At 34.2% G+C, this 11,286-nt stretch overlaps 1 protein-coding gene across 1 annotated transcript in view; it reads left to right on the top strand.

Moving 5' to 3' along the window:
• Window positions 1-3,039: 3,039 nt before the first annotated feature.
• LOC106878691 (monocarboxylate transporter 13) overlaps window positions 3,040-11,286 on the top strand; it is a 34,382-nt gene continuing 26,135 nt past the window's right edge. The window contains exon 1 of the mRNA XM_014927973.3: window positions 3,040-3,299. The gene's annotated coding sequence lies outside the window, so the exon portion shown is untranslated. The remainder of the gene's footprint in view (window positions 3,300-11,286) is intronic.

Here is an 11,286-nt window from a genome sequence, read left to right as displayed (position 1 = left end):
CAACTATATGGTTCTGGGCTCAGTTCCGCTGCATGGCACCTTGGGCAAGTGTCTTCTTTCTACTACAGCGTCAGACCGACCAAAGCCTTGTGAGTGGATTTGGTAAATGAAAGCTGAAAGAAGCCAGTCACAGTCACACACACACACACACATATATATATATATATATATATATATATATATATATATATATATATATATATATAGTTGTCTACTCTCTATGCAGAATCTGACCACCTCCTGTGCCTAAACCCTAGATCCATCATGGTGTCTGATGTAGCCTTTTAAACCAAGCAATGTTTTGAAAAGACATCCACATAGATTGCATATCCGATTTGGACTCCCAAGAGCTGAAGTTAAGTTCTGATCTTTGTGGATCTTAAACTGTCTTTTGAGGCCTCCGCTAGATTTGCAAACCTTATGGCATACATGACATTGAAAGGTGCGCACAGACATATAGGCAGAACAGTTGATGGAGATTCGTTTTTGCTGGGCCAGCAAATGAGATTTGAGCTCAGTAAAAGAAAGGCATGGTCTGTCACAAACTGTACAAACAAATAAAGTCATTATGATTCACCTCGATCATAACATTCTTCTTTAAATCTCTCTTGAGTCTTGCATGCTTTATCCTGGCTTCTTCAAACCTTTTCCCTCCACTCCACACTTTTGTTCGCCATCCAGCTCGATCCGAAGCAAGTGTCTTCATGGTAGTCCTTATGCCGTCCTTTAAACCTCTTTTTAAGTTTACACCTATAGCATTTCGCCTCTACAAGTTCACCATAAAACGGCTAAGGTGTTCGTTCATCCACCATTCGAACAACATGGCCACACCATCTCATTTTGGTTTTTCAGAATCATTCAGACGCAAGGACATCTGTGTTTGGAGTGGAGTAAAAGAACTCCATTTAATGTCTAAAATGCGATGAAAGCATTTTTGGTGGAATTGCTCTAACAATTTGAAATGTCTTTCATAGCATGTCATTGTTTCAGAAGAAGGCAACAGGGATGGTAATACAAACGATTTGTACAGAGCCAATTTTGTGTTATTTTTGTCGTTATCGCCAAACGCGTAACTCCAAACCGCCAAATGTTTGTGCTGCTCTTTGAATTCGCAGATGTATTTTTGTGTCTAGATTTCCATCATTTTGTACAGAGCTTCTAAGGCAGATGAAAGAATCAAACTCAAGTATATGTGCACACACACACACACACATACACATACACACGTACACGTACACATACACACACACCCACACATGACAGCGGACTTTAAAGCAGTGCCAACTAGCCTGTCTTCGTGTTCGTTACTGCAGTGCTGGCATGATAGAATTTCCTCTTCAGTCTAATAAAGCCTTTCATACAGTGATCATTTCCGTAATTTGTGATTTGATTGAAGTTGGACAAATGGGGATTTTGCTGGGCGAAGCATTTGTGTGAAATGTTTTTTGAAATCCGCGGAAAAGCTCTTTAAGGGAAACTTTTTTTAACGTTTCTTAAGTTATATAGAGAAGCTTTTATGAGTGGAATTCAGTGACACGAAGGATTCTTTACGCTTCAAATTGCAAAAACCTATCCACAGAAAATCCTAAATTTGGAAGTACTTATCTCTCAGTAGTAGATATATAGGCACGCACACACATACACACACACACACACGCGCGCGCGCGCGCGCGCGCGCGGATTAAATACCGGGGATAAATTTAAATGCTGGAATCCTACAGATTCATCGGAGAGCATGACATAATTTTTTTATTCCCTTGTCATATATTTAATATAATATGGGTGTATACAATATAATATAATATAATATAATATGATATAATATAATATAATATAAAAAAATAAAAAGGGTGGCTTATTAGTAATTAGAACCTAAAGGCAAAATTAACAGAGGTCTTAAAAGTGACGGAGGGTGCTGGACCAGCATCGAATAATAGTTAAATTAACTCTTAAGTCACTAAAGTACTATATTTAATTTATTGTTTACACTTTTACCGTTTTGAAAACCAGCAAATGTTTTCAACAGTTTTCCTCATAAGATTCACAAAGGAAGTTGAGATTAACATTTGGCGTTAAGTGCCAGTGAGGAGAATTAATGTGGTCTACGCCAAAATACGAAATCGCAATACGGCTATGTACGCTTGAGACTTACCTCCCATTGTCAGTCATTGACTATAATGCTTTAGTGTTTTTGAGTTAATTTAACTCTTAATTTAGCATAATTCGGTGCTAGTCAGTACTTTCCGTCATTTTTATGACCTCTATTAATTTTGCATATATATATATATATATATATATATTGTTGTACAAAACCCCCAAAACAAAATGTTGAAACAGGTGAGGGAACAAAAAACAAGATGTAATAGTTTTGATACGCAGGAAAAGTGGAAGAAGTCTTTGAAATTCCGAGCCAACGCTCTTCTAAGGAATGAAATGAGGAGAGAAAACAGATGAAGATAGGAAACAAGTGTTTTTTACAAGATTTCTCTTTCAGTGACAATATTTGAAGAAAGATTTTCTTAAATTAAAAATTACTAATCATATATGAAAAAATATCTTTAGAATATCGAATAACACAAATCTTAGAAGTTCGTATTTTATGTGCCTCTGTATATACGTATACCAAGGCGGCGAACTGGCAGAGACGTTAGCACACTGGGCGAAAGTCTTAGCGGTGTTTCGTCTGTCCTTACGTTCTGAGTTCAAATTCCACCGAGGTCGACTTTGCTTTTCATCCTTTCGGGATCGATAAATTAAGTACCAGTTGCGTACTGAGGTCGATCCAATCGACTGGGCCCCTCCCCCAAAATTTCGGGCCTTGTGCCTGAGTAGAAAAGTATACATATGTATACCGAAATATACACACACACACACATATATATATATATATTATCCATATATGTGTGTATATCGATAATCAACGAAATACTGAATTGATTGATTCTGGAGTCTCATATGTCCACAAATTCGAACTGACTTTGCTCCGGAAATGCTGATCAGTAGCTAATCGAGATTTATCTATCCTTTATTGAAACCATCAGTAATCCATTCATTAAGATAAGAAACACGCTTAAAATCTCGACCTCTGAACAGATAATTAAAGTACAGAAGTGAAGTGTTATTAGCTTCAGTCAAACCAGTGTTTAGAAATTATATTTGGGCGTGTCAGCATTTTTTATTACTTGCAGTTGTTGGATTTAAAAGTGAAAAGATACAAGGTGAATGGTTTACCTCTGATTTAAGACGTGAAATTTCTGCTGAAAGTTATTATTATTGCCCGTGATTTCTGAATACAAAATGTAAGTCGATGCAAATCTTTTAAATTCTTTTTCTGATCTTCTCATTATTGCCGTCTTCTGTCCATTCTCAATTGTTATCGTCGTCCAGCATTTTGACACCGCTCATATTTTGGGTTCTTTTCCTAAGTCAATTATATATATATTTATATACATGTATTTATATATAAATACGGCGTGTATTTATAATGATGTATATTGTATGTGGTGATCGACGCTTTAAAGGAAATTTTTCTTTTGCCCTTATTTATAATTGTTTATATATATACATATATATATACGATGTATATATATATTCTTTTAATTGTTTCAGTCATTTGAATGCGGCCATGCTGTAGCACCACCTTGAGTCGAGCAAATCGACCCCAGGATATATTCTCTGAAAGCCTAGTACTTATTCTATCGGTATCTTTTGCCGAACCGCTAAGTTTTAGACTCAACAATACCTAAGCATGTTTTTATTTCATCCATCACAATCATTTTACGAATATCCGAATTAGTTATGCGGCACAGAATCCGTGCAGTCTCCTGAAGCAACATAATTTCATTCTGTTACAACTTTTCTGATGTATTCTTCATTTTTGCAGTGAGGAGAATGGTAATATGTAATTAAATTAATTTAATTATAATCATAATTAATTTAATTTCTTCCATATTTCTTACATGTTGGTGTTATCATTTGAAACGATCGTATGCATGGATTAAAATTTTATAAAACTTTTAACATCTTCTCTTCTCCATATTTAATTGTTTGTTGAGCTTATATAATACTGTGTTCTATAAATGCTCATAACACCTTATACCTGTAAAATTTTCATATTCTTAATAAAATACTTGCAATAGTAAGCTACAAATTTAATATGAAAAATCTTTATTAGATATCTAAGTTTGGACACCTTCACCACAAAGTAAAAACGTTCTAATTGAACTCAACCTTTCTTTGTAACCGCGTGTGTATAGTTGGCGATTTTCGTCCTCTGTCTTCCTTTGGATTTCTCTCTATTTCTGAAGAAGAGCCTGGCTCGAAACGTTAAATTCTCTTTCCTTCCTTTCCTGCATATCTGATAATACAGTACATGTACCACGTACTCGCGTTATTGTTCCTTCTTGTTTGTTCTTCTTTGTTTGGATTCACTATATATATGAGGCCTTTTCCATTTGTGTCCTTCATTTCTAGCAAATCCATCCATCCATTAATTTTCTCCGCCAATTTTCCTGAGAAGTTCGTAGAAGTCCTCAGGCATTTTCTTCCAAACGCTTCTATCAGGAGCAACCACTTTCTGGCTGATTCTCAAGCGTGACTAACTGATACTATGAGCATTATCCTACTATCTCATTCTTGGACTACCCTAAGGACTCCTTCCAATTGGTTCGGCCGAGCTACTTACTCTGTCGAGTAACATGACTCAGAAGTTTCTTCGGAAGAATCCCATTTTGGCCACATGCATTTTGGCCACATGCATTCATGATCATACACTTTCGGCCATTATCCAACATTCATGATCGTAGACGAGAATGACAACTTTGGTCTTTTAATTTTTACCAATCTCTCCTTTTAAAGAATACAAACTGTCGCATTACTGCCCCAGTTACTGCTCGTCTATCCTCCTGCATCAAAACACAACTGAATACGGCTCTGAGATACTGAAACTTCTCCACTCGCTTCAATGTAGTTCCCCTAAGATGCAGAGTGTACGAGAACACTTTCTTGAGAGGACCAATTTTTCAGTCTTTAAATCATTAACTCTCATCCCTGCTTTGCAGCACTCGACTGCGAACCCATTCCGTGAATGCTAAAAATCACCTTGCATAAAGCAATAGAACGAAATTTGAAGAACTGGGGGGTGGAGGGCATTTCTGCATAAAGGGTCCATTGTAAGCTCAACATTCCCTCGTTCATAACTGGTTTTCTGTGATGCTTTTATGGTATCTTCATACCTTCTTGGTGCTTATATTTTTGTTTTAGCTTTTGTTGTTGCAGCTGCCGTTTTTGTTGTTGCCAAAGTTGCAGTGGTTATTGTTGTGTTTGCGAGATGCCTTTCTGCTTATGCTCCTTTGCTGTTGTGTTGTTGTTGTTTTGTTGTTGTTGATAATACTGTTGCAATCGTAATATGGAACTGCTTGGTTAGCTGCTCTCCTTCTTCCATAACATTAATCACGCCAAACATTCGATGCTTAAAGATAGGGTGACCGATTTTCAACGGCCTTCTTTTCTTGGACCCGACCGCTTGTATTATTCATCTCCTACCTTTTGGGAGTCGGAGATTACAGATTGAGGAAAATATTATGAAACTACTATAGCCTAATATGCAAAAGAAAACAAAAAAAGAGAAAAGAAAATCCATTGAAATCGCTGTTAGAAGAGGTAAAAAAAAATGTTGAAAAATATAAAATGGTGAAATGAAAAAGAAAAGCATTTTGTCGGAAAATATCACGTTGTAGTCTTGTCGAAAATATTAAAATGTGTGGAAATGGTGCATAAAGTTGCAAGAAAAGACTATTTTCTTAAAGAGATTGCAAGGAAGTGTTGATCTGGTTAATCATATTTATGGGTGAGTAGGGAAATCAAATCTTATTTTTGGAGCTGAAGCACTGATCTTTTTTGTAGCTCATGAATGAATAAGCCCTGGGAATATAACTTTGCCAAATTCCAACTAGATAAGATCATTCAATCAGCATTATCTTGATGGGCAATATTGGAGGGGAAAATTGTAAAAAGTGAAAGCAGCAAACTGATACAGAAAGCAATGTATATGTGTGTGTATGTTTGTATATATATATATATATATATATATATATATATATATATATATATATATATATATATATATATGTATGTATATATGTATATAAAGAGAGAAATGGAGAGATAAGAGATAAAGGGATTCATATAAAAGTATAGACATATATGTATGCGTGTATGTACCTATGTATGTGTACATACATATACATGTATATTATATATATGCGTATGTATATATATCTTACACAAACACACACACATTCATATATACATATATAGATATACAAACATATATATGTGTGTGCATTTAAGTGTATATATATGTATATACATACATATATATATATATATATATATATATATATATATATATATATATATATATATATATATATATAGATAGATAGATATATATGTATATACATTTATGTATGTGTGGACACACGTGCTTGTATATGTATATGCATATAAATAGGTATAGTTATAAGATTAAGATATGCAGGAAAGAAGTGTTAGTATCATCACCATTAAAACATCATCACTTTCTACACCGCAGTCTTCATTACATCCACCACCACTACCACCACCACCATCATCATCATCACGGTCATCATTTCTCTGTAATGACTATTATCTTAAAAGTTGCAGGAATTTATCTCTGCAGGGAATTACGTAAAAAGTATAAATTTATAAGGGCAAAGAAATAATAGGAACAGCAATTCCCTACCATCATCATCATGATCATCATCATCATCATTGCCCTTATTATTACTGTCGTTGTGTTTAAATATATTAAAATTATTTAGAATGTTGGTTTCATTCAATACGACATTTTTTTCTCTCTTTTGATGGGATATCTGGTAAAAAAAAAAAAAAGGCGAAAATATCAAATAAGATATCGATATTACAATATCCTGTATTGCAGAACACGCCAGCATTGTGAGTGAGGCACAAGAAATTGCTGAGAAAACTTTCTTCAAAATCGCATGCAGGATATTTCACATACGTGGATTAGTAAAGGCAGCTGTAATACCATATCTAGTAACGTCTTTAGAAATGGTATCAGCGCACTTGATGTTCCAAAACACGCACGGGCATATCAGATGCACTCCTCAACTTAGCAGCTCATATTCAGGAAAACCGATTTTAGTGCTAAAAATTTATTGAAGGTCCAACTTCACATATAGGGGTCGGAGGAAGTTTTTCATATATATATATATATATATATATATATATATATATATCAGTGGCGCGCATTTGAGACATGCAAGTCATGCACTCCATATACGTTTATTTTTTAAATCACTCAAAAATTAATTTAAGAACGTGATGTATCTATAACTACATTGATAAGTTGTCAAAATCATTGGAAACTGAGCTAAAGTAGTTACTTTGTTTCAAAGGAAACCCGTCCAGATGCTTTGCTGTATTAACATGCTCAATTCAGCTTCCTCTAGGCATACTTAAACGCATATGAAATCTTTTGTTCCCACCTTTCCTTTATTTTAGTAACTACCATTTCTTTCCTGCCTATCTGTAAAGTCAATGCCTGTAAGATTATTTATTTATCGCGATAAAATAACTACAGAAGGCAGTTTTTCTTTGTCAACAGTTCTTTGAATTGATGTCGCTAACGCAACAGGCTAAATGGCTGACTGGATTTGACTTTTTGACCTTAAAATATTCTGACCAAAACATATCAACAATCCCATAATTCTTAATTAGTCAGCTCAAATGTTACCGTGACTTTCGAATACCTATTTCGCTCTGTTGTAAGTTTTGAATTTATTATCTTTAACCATCCTCTGTATTGAACAAATTTTCAAAAATTCTGAAATCAGAAATATAATATAGCTAATTAATCTTGCGTTGATTTGCTAAAATTATCTTTCCGACTTGATGAAACTGATTTGCAATTCATGCACACACGCTCACACGTGCCTCAATTACTTTCATAAGATTTCTCTAGGATTTTCGAAATATTTGTGCAAATAACTGAAATGTGTGTTATAGAAGAAATTTTGAAAAATAGTTTTTCAAAAAAAGATTTTGAACGGAAGCAATTAATTATAAATGGTGGTCGACCAACACCGAAATTACGATTTGTGAAGATAGAGCAAAAAATTCACGAGACAATGTCAGGTTAATTTGTATGAAAAGAAAAAATGGTTAACTAGCAGTGCTACGCTTAATGGGTTATTCTGCTGGCCATGTGTGTTGTTTTGTTTAGAAAAAAATGTTTCGAATGAGAAAGGTTATGCTCAACATCATTAAACAAACCTTATTCAGGGACCTTTTGAGTGGGATGGGCTACTCGACCTGAAGAAAATTCTAACTGGGCCCCACCTGCAAGGTCATGCACTGTTTATCTTGATACGGGATCACCATATCGCGCACATATGGTTGTGATGCATGTGCCTGGTGTACCCTTATCAGACGGGTAGTCATGATGGGTATATTGGGCTTGGTATATTTTACCCCAGTGTCACTTTGATGGCATGCGCTGCTCCTTCACTCAATAATAATGATGACGATGATGATGATGATGATGATGATGTTGATAATGATGATGATGATGATGATGATGATGATGATGATGATGATGATAACAAGAACAACAGCAACGACAATAATATCTAAATAAATAAATTTAATCGAAGCATATAGCTAGAATTTATTTCATCGATTTTTTACTGATAAAAGATGTAATCGATCCAACAGGATCATAAATGTAGATCAAAGAGATATAAGTAATAATACCACTAGGTACTTTCACGTTTCTGTCCATTCTTAGCATAATATGATGTGTTATTCATTTGTTTGCGTTTGTTTTAGCTGTTAGAGGCTTGTTGTCTTCTTTGAAATAACGATACTATTCGTCTGATATAAAATTAATTCCTTTTTCAATTTGTTAAACAGAGCAGTTTTTCTTTATTATAATCTCCTTCTTAGTTTCGGTTTTAAATCTTTAAATCTGCACTTACCTGAACAGAGCGAAGGTAAATTTTTGATAAACTTTATCATATCTTCAATATGTATGTGTCCATGTACGTATGTATGTGTATACACACAGACACACACACACACACATACACACATATACATATATATGTGTGTGTTTGTTTAGGATATTTAATCAATAAATTTATTTCATTCTCTCTCAGACTAATCTTTTAAAGTATATTCTAATTGGTCTGACATAGTTTCTTTTGAACTTGTCTCCCTAGAATGTGTATACATTTATGTGTTGTGCGTGTATATATATGTGTGTATGTATAAATATATGTGTGTATGTGTGTGTGTGCGTGTGTGTGTGTGTATGTATATATACATATATATAGGCACACACTCACATAAATACATAGGTATATACAGGCATATACATACATACATACATACATACATATATATATATATATATATATATATATATATATATATATATATATATATATATATATATATATATATATATATATATATATTGACATGTACCAACATACATACACATACATACATTTTGATTCCTTTATCATGACACTGATTAAAAAATTCTAAAATGAACCCCGTTAATTCGCCATTTGTTTCCTTTCTCTGATCACTCAAGGTATCCGCCCGTTAGTTCTTTTATTGCTTAACTAGGAATTTTTAATCAGATCTCTTCTGATATGATCTCCGATGTGGGCTCCGACATTAATCAGTTTACTTTTTAATCATTTATCTTTTATTCCAATAATGGACACCTGAAAATGTTAAATTCTTTAGAACAAAGATAACAGAATATATTGATTGCTCATCTCCAGCTATGTATGTACGCGCCTTGCTCTGTTTTTCATAGTGAAAATTATAATTATAGATATTTTTATTTTAAATCTTGTTGTAAAATTTTTAACTAAATTAGTGAGTGATACTTTTTTCACCTGCTACATATTATATTATATTCAATTTACACTTCGTATAAAGGTGTTTAAAAACTTTGCTGATAAAATTTTCTTTTGTGTATTTTTAATTAATTAATTAATCAATTAAACCATGTTTTGTGGTGTTTGTCTTTGTTTAACGCCTGTATTAAATTAATATTAAAATTACTCTTTTTTAAATATACAAGAAAATAACGGTGAACTCATTGAAAAATAGTGGCACATTTCTAGTGAGACGTATCTCATAGGTTCTGCTGCCCAAGTTTTGATTTACGTTTCATGGTTCAAATTTTCTTAATATGTTCGTTTTCTATTCGGGAAAGACATGAATATCACAGCGTCACAGCCAAATATTTGCATATCCTTACAAATATAGGACATCACCTATACTAAAGAGATAATATAATCAAACGTTTTAGCGAATCTTCTTTAGATAATTGAGAAAATAATAGTGAACGTTACTAGAACTGATAAGTTTCCATTAACTGCTAAAATGGGATTCGATTTACGATTAAAATCGCGTCACTTCACATTTGTAGTTGAGGTTCTTCTTAGACAAGCAATGCGTAATTTGTTTCTCTCAGTTATTGCTTTGTATCGAAATACGAAATCAATAAATTATTCTAAGCAAATTTAAAGGCTGAGCTGTTAGAGCGCTGGGAGAAAGCTTCGAGTTATTTGCCTCGACTTTTTACCTCCTGAATTCAAATATTGCCAGGATTCACAGGTCTTTGAGGATCATTTACAACAGTAATGATTCAAGGCGTCGAAATGGCAGAACTATTTGAGGATAGGACGAGATGCATTGCGGCTTCTGACAGCAACGTTTGCGACAACATTAATACTGCACTGAATTAGTCCAAGTCGACGGACTTTGGATAGACATGGTGTGGTGAGGAAAGACTTATAGGCATGGCTAACAACCTATTTCCCTAACAATTCCTTTCCTAAGCCTGTACACTCACGTTTATATGGATGGTCAGCATTGAACTATGGAAGCCCCTGTGTACAACAATTTCACTAAGATCTCACTCACCAGATTGTCATTACTAGAATTATAACAAGGCGGCGAGGTAGCAGAAACGTTAGCACGGCGGGCGAAATGCTTAGTGGTATTTCGTCTGTCTTTACGTTCTGAGTTCACATTCCGCTGAGGTCAACTTTGCTTTCACCTTTTCTGGGTCGATAAATTAAGAATCAGTTGCGTACTGGGGTCGTTCTAATCCACTGCCCCCTCCCCTCAAAATTCCGGACCTTGTGCCTAGAGTATAAAAGAATATTACTAGAATTATAACCAATTGCTGCCTTGCCTTCTTTCAATTACTGT

The sequence above is a fragment of the Octopus bimaculoides genome, chromosome 9 (genome assembly GCF_046866305.1).
Source record: "Octopus bimaculoides isolate indiv1 chromosome 9, ASM4686630v1, whole genome shotgun sequence".
Taxonomy (NCBI): domain Eukaryota; kingdom Metazoa; phylum Mollusca; class Cephalopoda; order Octopoda; family Octopodidae; genus Octopus; species Octopus bimaculoides.
This window is presented reverse-complemented; position numbering and strand designations above follow the sequence as displayed.